Below are 21,796 nucleotides of genomic sequence, written 5' to 3' on the forward strand. Positions count from 1 at the left end.
CCAACCCAAATATGTGAAAAAAACACAGAGGATTGTGTGTTCATGGTCTGGTTTGGGTTATGGGCTCCTCATTGAAACCATTGTTGTGGCCAAGAGAATGGAATCCTCTGACCAGACCTGGGTCTTGTGTCCATATGGTGGTTACATTCCCAGCCAAGTCGATTCTGGGGGATGGAAGATTAGGTCTCTAAAGGGAAATCAAGGTGTTGCTGGAGGGAAGAACGTGTGTCTGCGTGCAAAATATGAGTTACCTGGTCACTTCTCACCTCTCCTTTTCTGCATCTACTGTGTAGGCCAGTGGTCCTTTTCATCATGGCCTCTACTAACCTGTCCTCCTGGGCTGCCTGGGTGGCTCAGTTGGTTGAGGTCATGGTCCCAGGGTCCTGGGATCGAGCCCTGCATTGGGCTCCTTGCTTAGCTGGGAACCTGCTTCTCTCACTCTCTTTGCTGTTTCCCCCACTTGTGCTCTCTGGCTCTCTCTCTCTCTCTCAAATAAATACATAAAATCTTAAAACAACAACACAATAACCCTGTCCTCTTCTGAGATACATTTCCCTGTTTTAGGGTAATCCCTACCATTCCTTAAATTGGCTTACAGTGCTTTTACCAAAACGTCTGAAACTGTTACAAATGTCAGCCAGCCATGTTTCTGCCTCTAAGTTAACCTGACTTTTCCGTAATACTTCACACTGGTGATATTCATGTCCCTTTAAAATGATCTCCTCTATTGACTTTCATGACATTGTGGTGTCCTTGTTGTTTTTCTACTTCCCTGATCCTACAGATCTCTTTCAATGGCAGAACATTTAACACTAGGTTAACTCACAGATTTTTTAAAAAAGATAGATTTATTTATTTATTTATTTATTTATTTATGTATTTATTTAGAGAAAGAGACAGTGTGCACATGAGCAAGGGGAGGGGCAGAGGAAGAGAGAGAATCTCAAGCAGATTTCCTGCTGAGCATGGAGCCTGACATGGGGCCCAATCTCACAACCCCAAGATTACGACCTGAGGTAAAATCAAGAGTCAGATGCTTAACTTACTGTGCCTCCCACACGCCCCAGCTCACAGATTTTTTAAGCCACTAGTTTATCTCAGCCTTACTTCCTTGATTGTCCTTAGATCAAGTTTCTATCTCCGCAGCCACTTCACTTAGGGCCTCATCAGCTGTCACCTGTGGTGCTGCCATCCCTTCTACTAACTCTCTTCATTTGCAGTTTTCCACTTCTCAAATCTATCCACTCAACCGCTTCCCAACCCTCTTGGTTTCCTGTGTGAAACCATCTGTTGTTCCCCACTTGCCTATAAGTGGTCATAATAGCTGTTCCACTCATTGTCCCTAATCTCTCTCTCTAATCTCATTTCTTTCTTGCTTCCTTTGGTTTTCCAACACACCAAACATCTTGTAGATCCTACCGCACACTTAAGTTTCAATCCTACAATCTTTGCCCAAGATACTCACTTTGCCTCAGCTGCCCTTTTCCCACTTATCTGCCTCAGAGTCTTCTTTTGGTCTTTCAAACCCTCTTTAGACATCATCTTCTCTTGGAAATTTAACACCTTGACACCCCATGCTGAACAAATCTTTCTTTTATGTATTAACTTATATACACTATATTACATTCAGTATTCTGTATTTAAGTATTTATTTACATATATGCCCTTTCTAATTTCTTCTTCTTTTTTTAAATAGACAACGCTTTTGGGTAGGACTTGTGCAGAGCACCTTCCCCAGTCAATACTGACGCAAAAACAGCTTCTTCACTTGTCTGTTCTGTTCACTGACAAATATGTCAGCTTCTTGAGGGTAGTAACCTTGTGTCTTATTCACTAGACTTGTCATGGAGTAAGTGCTCAATGGATAAATAAATAAATGGATAGACGATGACTACAGTGGTCTGGAATCACCTCAACTTTTGTACATAGTCTTTTGTCACTCCAGCCATGTTGAGTACCAAGATGGAGGTTAGGGGGGCTTCCTGTGGTCATCTAATCTCTAAAAGGTGAAACCTTGGGCTGGAATATGTTTTTTTTAATGACTCAAGCTAAGGTTCATCTCACCATAGCACCTGAATTCAACCACTCTCGTTTCTTGGAGAGATTTGGAGGATTTTGCTTTTAGTAATGGCCAGTGATGTGCCAGGATTTTCAACGTTGTATACTAGTGTTTTTTTGTTTGTTTGTTTGTTTGTTTGTTTTAAGATCTTATTTATTTATTTCAGAGAGGGAGCAGGGGAGAGAGAGAAAGTGCAAACATGAGTGAGGGGAGATGGGAGAGGAAGAAACAGACTCCCTGCTGAGCAGAGAACCCCTTTTGGGGCTCAATCCCAGGAATATGGTTATATGACCTGAGCTGAAGGCAGACACTCAACCAGCTGAGCCACCCAGGTGCCCACTAGTTGTGCTTTACATTGAAACGTCAAAAAAACTGATCCAGGAAGAACAAGTTCTAGAAGCCCTATGGTCTGGGAATGTCCTCCTATACCTTTTCACATTACTGAGAATGAAAGAAAATTCATCAAAGAGATGGAGAAAGGAAAACATAGGAAGAAGAATGTGAAAGGAAAATGTAACAGAAATAATAGGGTATATATTTTTTCTTACTTCTTCTAGCATCCCTCTGCCCCAATCTGCTAAGTCCTTTCTAGCCTTATTCCAGGGCTTCTGAATACCTTTCCTTTGTTTTCATATATCCGTTGAATCCATACCTTTTACTGTTAGCCTCTTTAAATCTTCTCTGAAGGTAGAAAGAGTATATAAACCATAAATGCAAAAGAACGTTTTCTGTGGGGGAACTTTGTACTTTTGTTGGGGTAGGGGGGCGGGCTGCTCCACATCTAAGCCTCCTTCTGTTTGATGAATCTGGTAAGAGGTGGGGATTTTGCCTCCAACTGTGGAAGTTGAAAAGGCTGGATTCTTTTGGCCCCTGGCCGCTAGGTTGCAACCCAGCTTAGCCTGTCAGACCATCCCACCTGGAATTTTGTGACTAGAAAGAGTGTCACAACAAAGTGAGCACAGTGGTGGCATTGACGTGGCTGGCATTTTGCAAGGTCTCCTTAGCCAAGCTTTTCTTGTGACATGACTCTGGCTGCACTTCAGCATCCCAGTTTCTCTTGGTTTGTGTTTGTTTTCCAAAGCTTTAACCTTTTCCATGATCCTGTGAGCTGCTTGACATTCTTTCAGTAAACTCTTTTTTTTTTTTTGCTCAAGTTAGCCAGGTGGATTCCTTTGTTTTCAACCAAGGACCTGGACTGGTTATCAGCATTAGAAAAGTACAGAGAAGAAATATGCAGCCTAATCTGTGGCATTTCTTACCTAAGTCCCCCTCACTTGCTGGTTTTATTCTTATCTTTCTTCTGCTCCTCCTCGTCATTCTGGAACTATCAATACCTCCTTTCAACTCCATTTCATTTCAAGCTCGTGGATTAATCATGCCAGATGCTTCAGATATCATATACCTCATATGAATCCTGGATAATCAGCTTTCTTCTATATGAGATTGGCAAATGTGACAAATACCAGAAATCTCTTTATGCGGAATACAAACACACCTCATATATGATGCTCAAGGAATGCATTTCCATGACAACAGGATGTTTAGGATTTAAGACAAAGGGATACAAATACACTTAGAGCCATTTTTTTTCCACTACAGCACAGGCAATAAGCATACTTCTGACATATCAGCCCACGGAGCTCATTTTTGGAAGTCAAGATAATATACTTAATAATGAGTTATCTTAAGCATTATGTATTTTCTAAGATGAAAGCAAGTTTCTTTTTTTCCTCCCTTTGCGGGAGGAGATAAAGGAGTAGACATTTTTAGTTTTATTTGTCAAGAACGAAAAGACCTTTCTCTCTCTCGCTCTTTTTTAAAAAAAATATTTTAATTTATCCCAAACAATGTGAAACCTATGTCTTTAGTTCAAAGAGTTTTCAGAACAGTTATAACAGGGCATATTTAAAGATAAAGAACATTTTTGACTTGCAATCCACTTGTTCCCTGCCCCTCACGTATCCCTTCCATTTATTACTATCCAGCCATGTGGCAGTCCTGCTACATCTTTATAATGATTTGTTTGCTATGTGCATGGTGTTCAACCTGACACTATCAGGGAGTGATCATTGAATTCCTGGTCAGTATTCTGTCTGTGATTGGGGCGCCTGGATGGCTCAATGGGTTAAAGCCTCTGCCTTCAGCTCAGGTCATGATCCCAGGGTCCTGGAATCGAGCCCTGCATTGGGCTCTCTGCTTAGCAGGAAGCCTGCTTCCTCCTCCTCTCTCTCTCTCTCTCTCTGCCTGCCTCTCTGCCTACTTGTGATCTCTGTCTGTCAAATAAATAAATCTTAAAAAAAATATATTCTGCCTGTGATTAAAATAATACCATTACCAGACAAGAACTTTTGCATACATTATCTTGAATCCCCAAATATCCTTGCAAGGTAGGGTTAGTATTCCATGTACATATGGAAAGATCATTTCCCCAAGATCATAGGGAGTCAGGATTGAAATTCAAATATGTCATACTGAGAAGCCCGTGACTATTCTGTTTCTCCATATTGCTTTCACTTGCTTGATGTATTCAGATTTTTTAAAAATTGAGATAGAGTTGACATGTAACATCTTAGTTTCAGATGTACAACATGATTTGTATAGATTACAAAATGATCACAGTAAGTCCAGTTCATATCACCTCCACATTTCTTGCAATGAGAACTTCTAAGAGCTATTCTCTTAGCAACTTCCAAGTATACAATTCAGTGTTACTAACTATAGTCACCATGCGGTACATTACAGCCTCAGGAACTACTTGTTTTATAACTGGAAGTCAGTACCTTTTGACCCCCTTCACCCATTTTGCCCATCCCCCATCTTTGGCAAGGTGAGTTCTCTGTGAGTTCGGTTTTTATTTCGATTCTACAAGAAAGTTATCTCTGTCTGGCTTATCTCACTTAGCATAAGCCCTCAAGGTCTATCCATGTTGTTGAAAATGGCAGGATTTCCTTGTGGTTCTTTGGTTTGTTTGTTTGTCTTTATGGGTGAAACATATGCCATGTTTCCATTATCCATTCATCCACTTATGGATACTTAGGTTGCTTCCCTGTCTTGGCTATTGTGAATGATGTGGTGATGAGCACAGAAGTGCGTATATCTTTTTGAGTTAGCATTTTCATTTCCTTCAGATAAATACCCAAGATTGGAATTGCTGGATCACGTGGCAGTTCAGTCTTTAATTTTTTGAGGAACCTTCATATCATTTTCAAAGTGGCTGCAACCAAATTAAATTCATACCAAGGTGTATGAGGGTTTTCTCTACACCTTGCCAACATTGGTTCCTTCTTGTCTTTCCTATAATATGCAATCTGAGAGGTGTGAGGTGATATCACATTGGCTTCTATTTCCATTTCCTGAGGATGAGTGACGTTGAGCACCTTTTCGCATACCTGTTTGCCCATCTATATGTCTTCATGTCTTTTTTGGAAAAATGTCGATTCAGATTCTTTGCCCATTTTTAAGTTGGCTTGTCTGGGGAATTTTCTTTTGCTTTTGATTGGTATGAATTCTTTATATATTTTGGAAATTAGCTCCTTATCAGATATATGATTTGCAAATATTTTCTCCCATTTGGTAGGTTGCTTTTTTTTTTTTTTTAAGATTTTATTTATTTATTTCGAGAGAGAGAGTTCATAGGCAAGAGGAAGGGCAGAGACACCTAAGCAGCCTCCAAGCTCAGCACAGAGCGTTAGGACCCCAAGATAATGCCATGAGCCAAAATCAAGACTCAGATGCTTAACCGACTGAGCCACCCAGGCGCACCGGTAGGTTGCTTTTTCATTTTGTTAATGGCTTCTTTCACTGTGCGGTAGACTTCTATGGCAACAGGACAAGTTCCCTTTAACCAGTATTTACATTTTATCACGATGTTGTTTTTAAACAGACTTAACCCCCCAAAACAAGGAAAACTTGCAGCACTTGGCATGTTAGATAAATCAGGAGAATACAACCTGTGTTCTTGAGGTACTTTGTAAAGGACTGACATCTGAGGCAAGCGGTGCCTCATGATGTCGCTGGAATGAAAGCCGCCACATTTGAAGGTGGTAAGATAGAAACGGGCTCAAGCAACAGGGAAAGCATTTGACAGCAATCGTGAATCCAATTTCCTGACTCATCTCCTATCCCAGCTGCCTGGTTGCCAAACTCATCTTTGCTTCTGGATTACTGCTTTTGAAAGCTTCCCTGCATCTTCATGAGCACCCCCCCCTCCAACCTCGGTTCTGACTGCGGCCCCGGCTTCGCTGCTGGGACCACGGATCTTTGGTGGCTGGTCTCTCCTGTAGCTCAGTGTGCTCCCAGTTTGGACCGCTGCCCACAGCCTGCACACGGAAGAGGCAGCTTTCCATTCTAACATCCTACTTGATATTTGTAGGATATTCACTCTCATTTATGACTTGGTAAGCTTTGAATTTTAGTATGATTGTGGATGACGAAGAGGTCGATAAATCAAAGAACCAAATCTTTTCATTGTAATCTCTTGGTGTAACTGTGGGCCCAAGTCAGAAAAAAAAAAAAAACAGGTTCTGGATACAAGTTTCTCATAACTCTACCTCCACTCCTCACCCCAGATACACATTTCACGCTTCTGTGAACAACAAAAAAGTACTTCTCTTTTCTCATGGAGCAGAGGAAGTGAATTTAGAGAAACAAGAATGAGATTAGAGACGACTGTGTCAAGAGGGGACCTTCTTGCCTTGGAGTGGGAGTTAGTGACTGACTGAGGGGGTGGGACAGCAGCTGGTAATGGCGGCCGGGTGGGGTGGGGGAGGAGGGACACTGGTGGTTTCCTGGAAGGAGGCTCACTTTTTGTCTATGGGCTGGGGATGGAGGCCTCCTGTCCAGGGGCAAGGGTGGGAGAGAGCAGGCTGCTGAGGCCTTGGAGGGTGATGGGGCTGGGGATAGACTGCATAGCCCTAGAGTAGGTGTCCATCCTCTGGTCTCTGGAGCCACGTGAAGCATCCCAGACATGAAAGGTTGTGTCATGGGCCTCCCGCCTACACCACGACTCACGAACCACAGAGGCCCAGGCAAGGCATTTTCCTCTCTTTCACCTCTCAGCATAATACACCCCCACAAATAATAAAAAAAATAGGTAACGTTTATGGAGCACTTTCCTCTCCGTCAGATACTTTTTGAAGTATTTTACTTGAATGATCTCATTTCCACTATTTGCAGTTGATAAAACTACCACCCCCATTTTCCAGATGAAGAAATATAAAGGTTAAGTAACTTGTCTGAGGCCATTTAACTAGTACGGCGTGATATAAATTATGTAAAAGCATGTAAAGGGGTGCCTGGGTGACTCAGTCATTAAGCGTCTGCCTTTGGCTCAGGTCATGGTCCCAGGGTCCTGGGATTGAGCCCCGCATCAGGCTCCCTGCTCAGCGGGGAGCCTGCTTCTCCCTCTCCCACTCCCCGCTTGTGTTTCCTCTCTCGCTTTGTCTCTGTCAAATAAATAAATAAAATCTTAAAAAAAAAAAAAATGAAAGCATGTAAGCACACGAAACCATTCTCCAGGTCCTAAACATCTACAAATTTGGGACTGCTCTTAAGAACTAATCTCTCTGTTGGCTGATTTGGCCGATTGTCACTCGCACCCTCTAGCAGGCAGTGCGCAGTGGGCTTTATGAGGCGTTCAGGTGCCCACTGCGGTCCACGTGGGGTCTGCGCGGGCCGTCTGAGCTCTCCTGCTGAGTGTCTCCTTCCACTCTGGCCTCCTGTGCTTTCTCCTGAAGTTCTGACCCAAACCAGCTTTGCTCCCGCTTCAGGGATGTGTTCATCCTTCCAGCCTCTTTGTTCCTCTAGTCCCAGCCTCCTTTCTTTACATGTTGAAATTCCGCTCCTTTCTCAAGTCCCAGCCCCTTCTCCCAGCAGTCCACCCTTCAGCGGGTGTTTACTGAGGGCCCAACTTGCACAGGCTCTGCCTGGCCTTCTCAGGTCACTTTGTCAAGGACGATCCTGCGATCACAGTTGTCAGGATAATGTAATCATTCTTTTAATGCTCATAACAATCATCGTCAGAGCTGACAGTTGTGGCATTTCCTGCATGTCAGGACCATCAGTGGGCTCCACACACACTCACTTATTTAATACAAAGCCCTCCCCATACCGTCTTATGTTCTAAGAACATACCTTGCTTTTCTGACAAGGTTAAATAAAGCCTCTTGAGTCTATGGATTCCAGTTCTTGTTTTTTTCATTTTTGAGAAATGGCTCTATCTAGGATATATAAGGATATCTAGGACAGTGACTTGGACATAGCATGGGTGAGATAAATAGCGTTGGAGTTGGGTCTGTTAGATACCATACTCTTGTGTATCCCTAGCCCACGGCCTTCTTCTCATTTAGATTTCCAGGTCTCTTGAAAAAAACCAGAAGTGCTGACAAAAGCTGGGCCTGCCTTCCTGCATTGTTAAACGGTTCCCATGAGAACTCACTTGCGGTTTTAACTGGGGCATGTGTTCTCAGGCCCTGTCCCTTCTCACACCTTGCATCAGGCCCTGCAGCATCTGATTTTTTAACCACGTGAAGCCCTGGGAGAATTCAGATTCCAGTTCTAGATTGGCCCTACCAGGGTAGGGAGAGTGGTAGCCATTATACAACGTGGTCACTCGACTGTGTGAGCAGCCATTTTCCATTTTTGTCCCACCAGCAAGACTCCCGCTTCATCCAGGAAGATGGCTCATTTGTCTAGTACCAGTTTAACAGGGGCTGTGCTGTGCGTTTGGATGATTCAAAGAGTCATTGGAAGATCTGATGCTGTGACACACACCAGATGACTCTAACAACCTTCCCATCACATGTCCTCAGCACAGAACAGAAAAACACCATGATGACACCTGACGGTCTGTGACAAAGCTCTCATAAAATGCTGTAGAGGGGAAGCTGAGTTATAAAACTCTTCTCAGCGAGTCTTCGCTGGGTGTGGAGCACAGCCACCCTCAAAGGCCAGCCGAAGTCTTTCTGATCTTTCACAGTGAGTCATGGCAGGTGTTGCCGTGTTTCCTTGTCACATACAGATGTGTACGGAATGTATCCTGAGCCATCCTTGTTTGTACTTTCCTCCGTCCCTCGTCTATTTATTCAACAAACGTCCAAGCGCTGCTAGCGTGAGGTCTTGCATTGGATGTTTTGGAGAGAGGGAAGGATATGGACAGGAAACTAGTCTACAGAGGAAAGGGTGATGTGAGTGGTGATTCAATGAGGATAATAAATATGGTGGTGTGACGGGGTAACGGGGGAGCCAGAGAGGGGAGCAGGGAAGGCCTGAGAAGGCGACATTTGGGGATTGAAATGAGAGGTTCCCTGGCAGAGGACAAATGGGATGGGAAGGAGATGAGTAGGAACTTGGCACTTTTGAGGAACAGAAAAGAAAGCTAGCGTTGCCAGAGCTGTGCGACGCGGAGCATCAATGTGCAACAAGGAACTTGCACCAGATTGTAAATCTGTGCACCACTTCCTTCTCAAAAAAGCCTTGCTGCATGTTAAAAAAGAAAAAAAAAAGTCAGCTGGAGTAAAGCTTAGTAACACAGTTGGTTTACATTCTGGATCTGATGTCCTGTGTGACTGGACAGGCAACCGAGAATTCTCAGACGAAGAGCAATTCGTGGACGCGCTTTCTCGCTGGTCTGTGGGGCCTGAGAGGGAAGGCTGAGATGGACAGAGTGTGGCCGTGGAGGGAGGCAGGAGCCCCCTCAGGCCCAGGTGCACAGGGGAAGATCAGCTCCTCACTAATAGGCAATAAAATGAGGGTTAAAAAGCCACGGACTGGGGCGCCTGGGTAGCTCAGTGGGTTGAAGCCTCTGCCTTCGGCTCAGGTCATGATCTCAGCGTCCTGGGATCGAGCCCCACGATGGGCTCTCTGCTCGGCAGGGAGCCTGCTTCCCCCCCCTCCCCCCTCTGCCTGCCTCTCTGCCTACTTGTGATCTCTTTCTGTAAAATAAATAAATAAAATTAAAAAAAAAAAACACTTTAAATACCAAGACATTTAAGTCTGAAATATTTAAGGGGAGAAAATTATAGTTTACAGGTATATTAAAAATATTCTGAGGGGAACCTGGGTGGCTCAATGGGTTAAGCCTCTGCCTTCAGCTCAGGTCATGATCTCAGGGTCCTGAGATTGAGCCCCACATTGGGCTCTCTGCTCAGTGGGGAGCATATTTCCCCCCTCCTCTGCCTGCCTCTCTGCCTACTTGTGATCTCTCTCTGTAAAATTAAAAAAAAAAAAAAAAAAAAAGCCAAGGACCTCCTATAGACCCTTAATGAGAGTGTTAGCACTTGAAAGGTACTTAGAGCACACCCGAGCTGCTCTGAGGTGGGGATGTTAGGTAATCCCTCAGACTGACTCAGGAATTAAATTGCTTGCTTAGGTACACCAACTTTATAGTGTATAATTAAAAATCACACGTCAATAAATTTATATAGTGTGATCCAGGTGCATGTCTGTTCCACAAATGCCAAGAGTCAGTGGTAGAGGTTGAAGAGCGGCAGCTCACAGGGATGTTTGCTTTGACCTACGCAATATGGGAAAAAAATCAAATTAATTGCTAACATTTTATTCTATTTTATATTTTATTTTTTTAAAGATTTATCTATTTATCTGACAGAGCATGCGTGCAGGCACACAAACAGGGGGATTGGGGGAAGAAGAAGCAGGCTCGCCGCTGAGCAGTAATTCCCCAATGTGACACTGGGACCATGACCTGAGTCAAAGGCAGGTGTTTAAACAGCTGAAACACCCAGGTGCCCCAGCTGCCAACATTTTGAAAACTTAGAAGGGGAATATACTGACCTGGTACTCAACACCCCTTAAAGTCTTCTCCCCGACTTGTGTATTAATCCCAGGTCATGCTGTGGTCACAGATGACTGACAAATCTCAGACTCTTACTAGAAAGGTCTATTTCTTGCTCATATCACTTGTCCATTGTGGGGCAACTGTGTCTCGGCTCCACATCACCTTCACTCCAGTACTGGGTCTGGAAGCAGCCTCTCTGGGGTACCATCTCTGGTATTGAAGTAGGAGGAGAGGGAGCATGAAGAAGAAAGCACTAGCTCTTAGAGCCAATGCTCCTCTTTCATTGGCGAAAGCAAGTTGCACAGTTAAGGTGAAAGCGATGGAGCTGGAGGGTAGTCGCCTGCAGGAAGAGGCAGACAATAACTTATCTCTAACACAGTCTACCATGACCTCTTTTTCTAATTTAGATGACCTGCCTAAGTGCCCACAGATATCTAAGAGTATGACCACTTTGGGCTATGGAACTTGAGTACTCAAAGTTTTACCGTAGCCAGAAGCAGGATAGTTATTCTAAATCTAGCCATGCTCAGCTACCACGACTCCATCCATCCATCCATCCACCCATCCATCATCTACCTACCTGCTGACATTGGATAGTCTTGACCTTCAAGATTAAAGTTCCACAGGCTTTTTCTTAGATACCATTTATTTACTTCTTCCTTTAGGTTCTATGCAGACAGGTCACACTGACTATAGTACAGTGTTAGCAAGCCGAGCTGTGAGGCACCTCTACCTCTGCCCTTCACTGTACCCAAGCACTGACTTCTGGAGGCCGGGGTGTGCACCCTACTGAGCCATCAGTGTGCACTGCCGCAGAGCTGAATCTGCCGAGACTTCATCAGAGAGGACTAGTAAATAATTAGAAATGCAAAGCTGAGTATTTATTACTGTGTGTCCATGTCTGCTCCTGGGATGTGGAGAATAGAGTCCTTGTTCTTGAAGAGCAGGACGGTCAGAGAAACTGTCAAGGCAGGAGACTTGAGTGCGGAATCATGGGATACCCATTTAGTTTACCTGAGTTGCCAGTGTGGGTTGGCATCAACAGGGGAGGCTTTGTGAAGAGGTCTGAGCTAGGAAGAACTTCATAGACAGAAGTTGAAAAACATCATGCATGAATTTAAAGTTTCAAACTAATTTTACCTAAATCCAAACTCCCTGGAAGTCCAGTGGTCCTGTATTCTCTTGTAGAGTTGATCAAATAACTTCGAGGTGTGTTTAAAGTTTTCTGTTGAGGGGTGCCCAGGTGGCTCAGTCAGTTAAGCATCTGCCTTCAGCTTAGGTCTGATCCCAGGGTCCTGGAATTGAGCCCTAGGTCAGGCTCCCTGCTCGGTGAGGAGTCTGCTTCTCCTCCTCCCTCTGCTCCTCCCCCTGCTCCTTCTGTCTCTCTCTCTCTCACTCAAATAAATAAAATCTTAAAAAAATAAATAATAAAGTTTTCTGCTGAATTGCTACTTTCATCAACCCTTGAGTCTCCTTGGATTATGACCTGCAGGCGTGATATGAAAGCGCCATGGCCACACTCAGTGGCCACAGGGCTGTTCTCTCCCTCTGCATGGTCTCTCCTTGTCCTCCAGCATGCGCTCCTTACAGGGTCCTACACCGATTTCATTGCCACAAGTCATCATAGGGTTTTTTCCTGAGGGGGCCTCCATTTTGACTGCACACAGAGGCTGTTTTCGGCTCCTTTGAAGGCGGGGGTCAGGGAACTGCAAAGTCCTGCACCCAGAAAAGCCCCTGGAAAGTGGCCAGTACGGAATGCCTGTTGCTGAGCAAGATGGCTGGCTGGGCGGGCGTGGAGAGCCACGTGACCCCTCTTTCTCTTCACAGTTCCTCATGCCCTTATTCCATCATCCTCCACTAGGAACTGAGAGAGAGGATGAAAATGAGGTAGATGTTTGGTTTGCCAAAAACAAAGGAAGAATTTAAGCAGGATCACATCAATTTCCTTTCTCTTTCTTCCAGTGAGACCAAACTGAGACTGAATAGACAAGAATAAAGTCGACTGGGTTTAGAGACAATAGGACAAGGAAGCGCCATGGTGAGCGTTTGTGAAACACATGCCTGTCCAAAGATGGTATGTGCAGCTTTGCTCTAGGTGGTTTTTAGAAGGAATTTCAGAAATAGCATTATCACTTCTTTAGATTTTAAAGAGAACTCACAATTCATTTTTCATTTAAAATCTCCTGATTTAAAAAAAAAATTATTTTAAGAGAGAGAGTGTGCAAGTGTGTGAGCGGTGGGAGGGGCAGAGGGAGAAGCAGAGACAGAAGCCGAAGGAGACTCCCCACAGAGCTTGGAGCCTGATGCAGGGCTCGATCCCATGACCCCAAGATCATGATTTGAGCCCAAACCAAGAGGTAGTTGCTTAACCCACTGAGCTATCCAGGTGCCCTTAAAATCTGATTTTTAAGAAATGCTGGCCATCTTTTTTCAAACTTCAGGTAATCCAAACAAAATCTCTCTGCAAACTGGATATGGCCCCAGGATTTCTAGGGTATAATTTCTTTACCAGCCCAGCAAACACAACAGCAATGGGGTAGGAATCTTGAGGTAGCGAGACTTTTTTAAAAAATCTGACTATCACGTCTGAAAGAGAGGAGACCAAGCTGCCTTTCACAGAAACAAGGGTTCATGATGGGTTCTCCACACTCTTGCCAGGTTTCTCAGTGGCCTGTTTGTGGTAAGGACAAGGACGATAGCTCTGGCCCTGGGAAAGACAGCCAGCTCAGCAGTGTGACTGTGCAGTTTGTGCAGGAGGCACGGGTATACTTGAGTCTAATTCTTTAAGGCTTTGGGGCTAATAAGGGCATGGTACAACTGGAAAGGGCAGATTTGTCCTTTTTTTTGTTTTTTTTTTTTAAAGATTTTATTCATGTATTTGACAGAGACAGTGAGAGAGGGAATACAAGCAAGAGGAGTACGAGAGGGAGAAGCACACTTCCCGTTGAGGATCTCGCCCAGTGTGGGGCTTGATCCTAGGACCCTGGGATCATGACCCAAGCCAAAGGCAGACGCTTAATGACTGAGCCACCCAGGCGCCCCAGAGCAGGTTAGTCCTTGGTGAATGAAATCAGGAGAATCGAAAGCTATGCCTTCCTTCAATCTCCAACTTGGTTGAATCTGTATAGAAAATAGTGCACACGATGGTGTGGAGTAACATCTCCTGTTTACCGTTCTGGGACCTCTGATGTGTTGTGGATTTGTTCATTCAGGCACTCAACCTACCTGTGGGGTGTCATGCAGTATTCTGTGTGCTGTGGATACCGCAGAGAACAAAACTGGATCCTTGCCCCAGGAAGTGCACAGTTTAGCATTAGGACCTGGTGGGACTGGGTCTTTTTAAAAATCCAGCAAATCAGGGGTGCCTGGGTGGCTCAGTTAGTTAAGTGTCTGCCTTCAGCTCAGGTCATGATCTCAGTGTTCTGGGATCTAGCCCCACCTACTTCGAGCACCCTGCCCTGTGGGGAGCCTGCTTCTCCCTCTCCCTATGCTGTTCCCCCTGCTTATTCTCTCTCACGGTCTTAAATAAATAAATAAAATCTTAAAAAATAACTGGCAAATCACTGTTCTTGCCCAGTTCCCAGAGTTATGCCCTTGCTTGACTTAGGGGTCAGAAGGGAAGTGGCAACTGAGGATGTCAGGGGAAAGGAGACAGGGAGAGCGCTTCTGGGATAACAATAAGAAGTTCTGACGTGGTCTTGGACCAAAAGTCTTGGCAGGGGGATGCCTGGGTGGCTTAGTTGGTGAAGGAGCTGTCTTTGGCTCAGGTCATGATCCAGGGTCCTGAGTCCCATATCAGGCTCCCTGCTCAGCGGGGAGCCTGCTTCTCCCTCTCCCCATTTCCTCTGCTTATGCTCTCTCTCAAATAAGTAAAATCTTTAAAAAAAAAAAAAAAAATCCCTGGCAGATTTTGCTTCCTGGTGCCCCTTACAGCCTAGCGGCTCCCACCGGTCTTTAGCATTATGCCCTGTTTTGAACTGTCTGCATTCAATCCTTTTAAAGAAGTAAAGACTATTGGACTAAAAAAAAAAAAAAAAAAAAGACTATTGGACTGACTACCAAGGGTGTTCCTCAGAGTCTGTTCTGTTCTTAATTTTGTATTGGTACGTTGTCAGCCACGTTACCACATAAGTAAATTACACCATTGCTTCTTGTCACCATTATTGAGAGAAGTCTTTTGAAATTTGACTCGTAGCTCAATGTCAAAAATATTTGCTTATGGGGGCACCTGGGTGGCTCAGTGGGTTAAAGCCTCTGCCTTCGGCTCAGGTCATGGCCCCGGGGTCCTGGGATCGAGCCCTGTGTTGGGCTCTTGGCTCAGCAGGGGAGCCTGCTTCCCCCTCTTTCTCTGCCTGTCTCTCTGCCTACTTGTGATCTCTGTCTGTCAAATAAATAAATAAAATCTTAAAAAAAAATTTGCTTATGGACCATTTGGTCATGACTTCATGAAAGAGAAGCAGGGCCATGTGACAAGGGTAAAATTATACACCCTTTCCTCTCTTAGGGCCTCCGTAACAAACCAAAAATACGAAGACTTATCCAGATAGGAAGTTAGGTTTTGGATTCTGGTTTCTTCGGAGACTCAAGGAATGAGTTATTATTTCTGTGATTTCTATTTCTGGACTTACCACATATCCCTGCTGCACAGCCAAATGTGACCTGATGCTCATAATAATAAAGGAAATGAACAATTTTTTAATATGTCCTGGAGAAACACAGATGTTTATGTATTTGGTGAAGTGGATCCCTCTTAGAAATGGTGGAAGAACCATGCACAGTACATTGCCATAACTTGGCAATACAATATGATAATACACTTCAGTTTAACAAACTCAGGAATTTGCTAAGAATATAAAATGAAACACAGAGCAAATATCAGAAATCTTTTTTTTTTTTTTAAACAGCAATGTCAGTCAAGGAAAAGTTTAAATACATTTTTATAAGCCTGCAGGCCAAAGACTAGTAGGAATATATAATGTATGTATTCAATCAATGCACACATGTAAATATATACATACACACATATAAATGCAAATAAAATCTTTATTTTCCTATTTTGGATACTTCTGGGCTCAAATGAGCTTTTTCTTGAACTGCAGCCAAATTTTTCACTATATAAACGTAATAGTAATAATTACTTAATACAGATAAGTATACTTCATTGAGTTTCCAATTCAGGATAAATGTGTATGTGTCAAGGACTGGGAGTCAGAAATCCATAATTCTTAGATGGGAAGTTAGAATATCTGAATTCCGATCTCAGTTTTACAAAGAGAAGCTTTGGGGGAATCTTTTTTTTTTTTGTTTAAGATTCTCAGGGATCTGAGTTTGCTCCTCCTAAGACCATCTTGGTGCAGATGTAGAGGCACTTTGTTTGGGGTGTCATGCAAATATGGTCTAGCCCCATTATTCAGGCAGAGTAGACTCTCTGTACATGTGTTCTGCACTGATACTGAATCCTTTTTGGAAATAACTCATCTGATTCAGCAATTTTTTTTTTAAACATAAATTCTACCCACAATGTGGGGCTCAAACTCACCACCCCGAGATCAACAGTTACATGCTTCACTGACTGAGCCAGCCAGGCGTCCCATCGGCAATCATCTTTAATGGACAGAAATATGGGATCCTGCCAAATGGCTCCAGGCACCCATGTAATACTGGTATGGGGCCAACTACTACCAGAGACCGTACCTACCTCATAAGGTGGTTAGGAGGACTGAGCTCCTCCAAGCAGTGTTCTTATACAGCTGAGCATGTAGTGAAGGTTCCAATTTTAGCAGTGAGAATTGCTAGTGTCACCATGACAATGTGCCAGGTTCTGGGCTAGAATGCCAATTAAAACAGCCACGGTCTCTGCCCCTGTTGAATTTATCATCCAACAGGGGCAGATTTATCATCAGGGTCTGATTGTGGATTCCAGTATGTACCAGGCCGGTCAGGGCCCACAAACGTAAGAGATGGGCGGCTTCCCTATCACCTGGACCCCACACACCTGGTTGATGCCATCTGAAATGAGAGCTATTGTCAAATATTACATCTTAGGGGAAGGTGGGAATCTGGGTTATCACGTGAAATGTCCCAACTTACAAGCACCGACAATGAATGCCAACGGCAAACAAATGAGTGTTTTAGGGGCTAAAAGCAGTGGCATACTGGATGTTGGCTGGAAGGGTCCATGTACAACTTCCAGACATGTGGTTGCAATAGCCCCAATTCCCCACTATTCTGGGGACAGCACAAACCAGATGAGGGCAAAGATCAGTTAATCTTTAATTCCTGGCTCCTCTGTGAAATGCACAGAATTTCTGTAAACTGGGAGTTTGCAGGGCGCAACTGAACGTTAGGGACTCTAGTGACCCCAGAGGCAGAGGCTGGAACAGGAGCGGGGAGGGGGCTGGGGAGGCCAGACGCCCAGGAGTCAGCTGGTTACCTTTTGCCAGAGAACACAAGGACACTGCAGAGCACAGATGGGTGAAGAGTTTAACACAATTTATTTTATGCTTAAATAATCGACTAGGTCATCCAGTGTATGGTTTTTCATACATATGTCATTAGAGCTATGTGTCAATGAATGCTGATTTTATATGAATGTAATCAACAAATTAAAGGATTTCACCAAAACCCAAATAAAAATGCCCTTGAAAACACAGCAGCCTTATTAACCTAATATGACACTGCTAGAATGGTTACAAATGATTGCCTTATTCAAAGGTGTCTACGTCTTATAGCCAGTACACGATACAGTAGTAATTGTACAGCGTGCTGCCATTCTACTAGCTACGAATTCCGGTTCAGTCCATTTTAAATTTTACCCCCAACTGGGGCCTCTTATGAGCACCATCCACCTCTAAAGCGGCAAGCATTACCCCCTTTTAAGCACTAACAGCTCCCCCCTCCCCCTAAAGCAACTACCATATAGGGTTTTTTTTTTTTTTTTCATTTTTAGGTCATTTCATTGAAAAATTGGCAATAGCAACAAATATTAGATGAAGGGCTTTGTGTTTACAGATAAAATCTTCTGTGTTGCAGTATACTGTAGTGTTTGCAAAATTGGAAAAGATTTAATCAAAATAAGGTGATACACATGCATCAAAATATTAGTATTCTGAAGAAAAAATTTTTTCACAGAACTACAGAATTCCTCATTTGGGGAATTATTTAAATTTGCAGCAGATTTTAAAGATTTGTTGTTTTCTTTTTTTAAAATCAAGCTAGCAGTTTTGCATATACAAACATTATAATTGCTAATATACAAGAATCGGTGAATATTCCCCCACCCTGAAACCCCTCCCCCGTCTTCTAGGGTGGTCACTTGAGACCCCTAGTACGTTAAATGCATTTGCAATATTCTGTTTGTGTTCTAAGAGGCAGTGCCTTATCAACATTTATTCTATTTTTCTGTTAGAATTTATACAGTGTTATTATTTACAGCAAAACTATAGATGTTTTAAAAAAGAAACAAATAGTGTTTATACCCTGACAGTTGGGTCCAAGAAAAATAAGGCGAGCTGTTGTGGAGTTAGTAATTTTAGTGTTTTTCTGTGATTTCATCGTCCCGTCTTCTGTCCCTTCTGGTGGCAGGAATTTCTTCCTTTTGTAAATGACACCAAATTACTTAAGATAAACTGTTAACAGCATGGCTTCTTGTATATACACTGCATTGCTAATTGCACACGCGCCAATCCTGGGAATGAAAGTGAATTTCCATGCTCTGTAAATTGGCTCATGCTAAATTAAAATGTGGGTAGTTTTCTTTTTTTTTTCTTTTTGCATAAAAAAAAAATCATGCCATTAATGTGTGGAAGCGGCAAACACACACACCCTTCTCCGTGAATTTTTACTTCCTGCTGACATATCTTCCATGAATTTCTCAATACTGGCAGTAAAAACACATGATCCTGTGGAAAGAGAGATAATAGGTAGTGAGTTTAGCTTGCTTGCTTGTCTTCCATTTTTGTTTTGTTTTGTTAAGAATTTGCCTAAGCCTTCCTGCCATTCAACAGAAAAGCCTGAGAGAACGAGGCGGGGCGTCCACTTTCTAATGTGGGGGGTTTCACAAGATTCTGTTAACCAAGGCAATCTGCTAGAACAAAGCCCTGAGGTGTACCTGAGAGCCCTTTGAAGGCAGTGACTTTTTCTAGGTAACCCCATGCCCTCCATAGCACACTCCTCACTGGATTTGTCGCTTTCAAGGTTGAGTTGGAAAAGACCCTCTTCAGGGCTGCCAGCTCTGATCAGGTCACTCAGGTACTTGGGAAAGCCACTTCCAGCCCGTTGGACCTTGTCTTAGCGATAAAATGAGAAGGCTGACAGAGGTGCTCTCTGGGATTTCCATCAACATCAAAATATCAGGGGTCCGGGGTTCTCATGGGCATAAAGGACTAGGGACACGGACGCCGGATAGATTATTTCAGTAACATCCGTATGTTTTATAATAAGTGTTCACTCCCCAAAGTGCAACTCATCTTTCAAAAAGGGAGAACAGCATCATTCCTTCATTACTCTGAAATTGGCTTTTCCGTGCACAAATTAAAATTAAAGACCGTCTTGTGCTCCTGCAAAGAATACTTTCCCTCCTCCTGCCCCACATTAGTCACGACAAGTTCGACTCATTGTATTTGAGCTTCTTTATGGAGGCTGACAACACCTTGTCTTACTGGATAATCACGGCATAAAGAATCAGTGTTTTATCACCAGTCAATACGGTCAAAATAAACCAATAATTTTTGCTATGCACTCTTTCTTCATAAAACAAAGTTTTCTTAGTATAGTCCATCCTCCTCTTTCAGTGTAAAAAGGTAACATGCTTGAATGCTGGCCTGAGAACAAATTCTAGCCCCAAGAAAAAACCCGAGTAAGACAAGAACAATTTTAGGAACAGCCATGCTCACTCATTAGTAAGGAACAGACTATTTCTACAGGTGTAGAGACGCCTTCAGAAACTTGCTTCTGTTGGGACCTTTGTGTCCTCGGTGACCTTGAGGTTATTTACTTACCCCAGGCAAGTTTCTTTTCCTTTAAGATGGATCACCCAGGATACCTTGGCTTAGGTCAACATGTTAGTACAGCACTTCCTCTGTCTGTTCTACTAGGTTCTTGCTTCCTTTTTTTGTATGAAAACTGCTACTAACCTCCATGCCCCAGGTCACTAATGCTTGGAGTCAAGAACATCAGAGTGTCAATCAATTCCTTCTGGGGTGATTTCTATATTGGCCCCTTCCTCCCATGACTCTGCAGAGGTGGTAGAGAAGGAAAGTGACTCATTTGGCCAGACCGTGTCCCAGAAAGTGGGCAAATCCTAGTAAAATCAGGATTTTCACCCCTGTTACTACCACTTACTCCTTAATTTCTGGGCACCAGGGTTCTTAGATGGCCCTGTGATAAGGTTACCCCGGTGTTCTTCCTCTGTCTTCCTAGGGAGGATCCTCAGCAATCTTCTCTAGTTGAAGCCCTCCCCATGCCGCCCACAGTCTTTGCAGCTTAACTGATATATAATTTATATGCCATACAATTTATCTACTGTAAATATAGTCTGATAATTTTTAGGAAATTTATGTAATGCAACCCAGTTGAACTTGTTTTGTATCCTGTCTTCCAAAAGCCAATCCAGTTTCCCAGGTTAATCTTGCAATAAGAAGCAAAGTCTTCCTCTCAAAGTCTTCCTCTTATCACCTTAAGGCAAGCAAATTTTATGTTTTATAGAAATATTGGATATGTTCCTATACTTTTAAAAAATGCTATTCATTATACCCATTTATATTCCGGTAGGATTTCGGTGATAGTTCAAAAAAAAAAAAAAAAAAAGATTGGGAGTGAGTTCCCCTTGTAAATCACTCTTGTTCTTGGTCATGCAATCAGAGTGTGGAAGGTCATTCATTGGACAAAAGAATTTATACCAAGTACGGCGTTCTACAAAAAAGGATGAGCACCTTTTTGTGACGAGAGCGCCATCTGATGGAAAAGTGAGGGGGCAGGAGCCACGGAAATAGAATTTGAGTCCTTTTCCCTTTGTGGGTTTAGGTAGTAAGTACATCTGAGACAGAAGCCTCTGCATTTAGGAATCTGTCTTTGGGTTTTGCATGTTTTTCAAACCCAAAGATAGTAGAAACCAACTCAGAAAATGACTTTAGTCATTTCACTATAATTTCTTTTTTAATTTTAAGAAACATTTTTCATGTATAGAAAAACAGCTATGCAGTGGATTTTCATGGCAGTTTACATTTCACAGATGAATGTTGTGCTTCCCATACCCATTTTCAAGTCAGGCATATGCTTGAGCTTACAACCACCATTTCTTTGTTTCTTTCTTTTTGCTTTTTTTTTTTTTTTAAATTTTATTTACTTATTTGACAGAGAGAGAGAGAGAGATATCACAAGTAGGCAGAGAGGCAGGCAGAGGGAAAGGGGGAAGCAGGCTCCCTGCTGAGCAGGGAGCCCGATAAGGGACTCCATCCCAGGACCCTGGGATCATAACCTGAGCCGAAGGCAGAGGCTTAACCCACTGAACCACTCAAGGTGCCCAGAACCACCATTTCCTTGTGGTTTCTTTGGCCCCTAGTCCCCATCTGAAAAAACACAAATCACTCATCTTAGCTTGATACAGGAAGCTCTCAGCAGTTCAGACCTATCAGTCTCAGTGCCTACGAATCTTCAGTGAAAAGCTTTGTTCCACAATTTCCAGTGGTTCTCAAACTTGGGTGAATGTTAGAATGACCTGGGGAGGCTTAAAAACAAAAACAAAAAACCCCAGTAGCCAGGGCACATCCTATGCCAATTTATTTGGAATTTCTTGGGGTGGAGCCCAACGTCAAAAAACATTGAAAAAACTCTCTAGATTATCTGAATGTTCAAAAAAGTTTAAGACCCAGTGATCTATTCTAGAACACTGCTTCTCAAAGCTTAATGTCCTCATGTATCACCGAAGGGATATTCAAATGTGG

At 43.2% G+C, this 21,796-nt stretch overlaps 1 protein-coding gene and 1 long non-coding RNA gene across 6 annotated transcripts in view; one reads left to right on the top strand and one right to left on the bottom strand.

The window, feature by feature from the left end:
• Positions 1-21,796, top strand: part of LOC125085289 (uncharacterized) — a 63,381-nt gene that overhangs the window by 24,799 nt on the left and 16,786 nt on the right. The gene's annotated exons all lie outside the window — the stretch shown is intronic.
• The window catches only part of ANK3 (ankyrin 3), a 675,546-nt gene continuing 671,074 nt past the window's right edge, over positions 17,325-21,796 (bottom strand). For all 4 annotated transcript variants that reach the window (XM_047703614.1, XM_047703616.1, XM_047703615.1 and 1 more), the window contains one exon: positions 17,325-18,754. The gene's annotated coding sequence lies outside the window, so the exon portion shown is untranslated. The remainder of the gene's footprint in view (positions 18,755-21,796) is intronic.

Source organism: Lutra lutra, chromosome 14, assembly GCF_902655055.1.
Source record: "Lutra lutra chromosome 14, mLutLut1.2, whole genome shotgun sequence".
Classification (NCBI taxonomy): domain Eukaryota; kingdom Metazoa; phylum Chordata; class Mammalia; order Carnivora; family Mustelidae; genus Lutra; species Lutra lutra.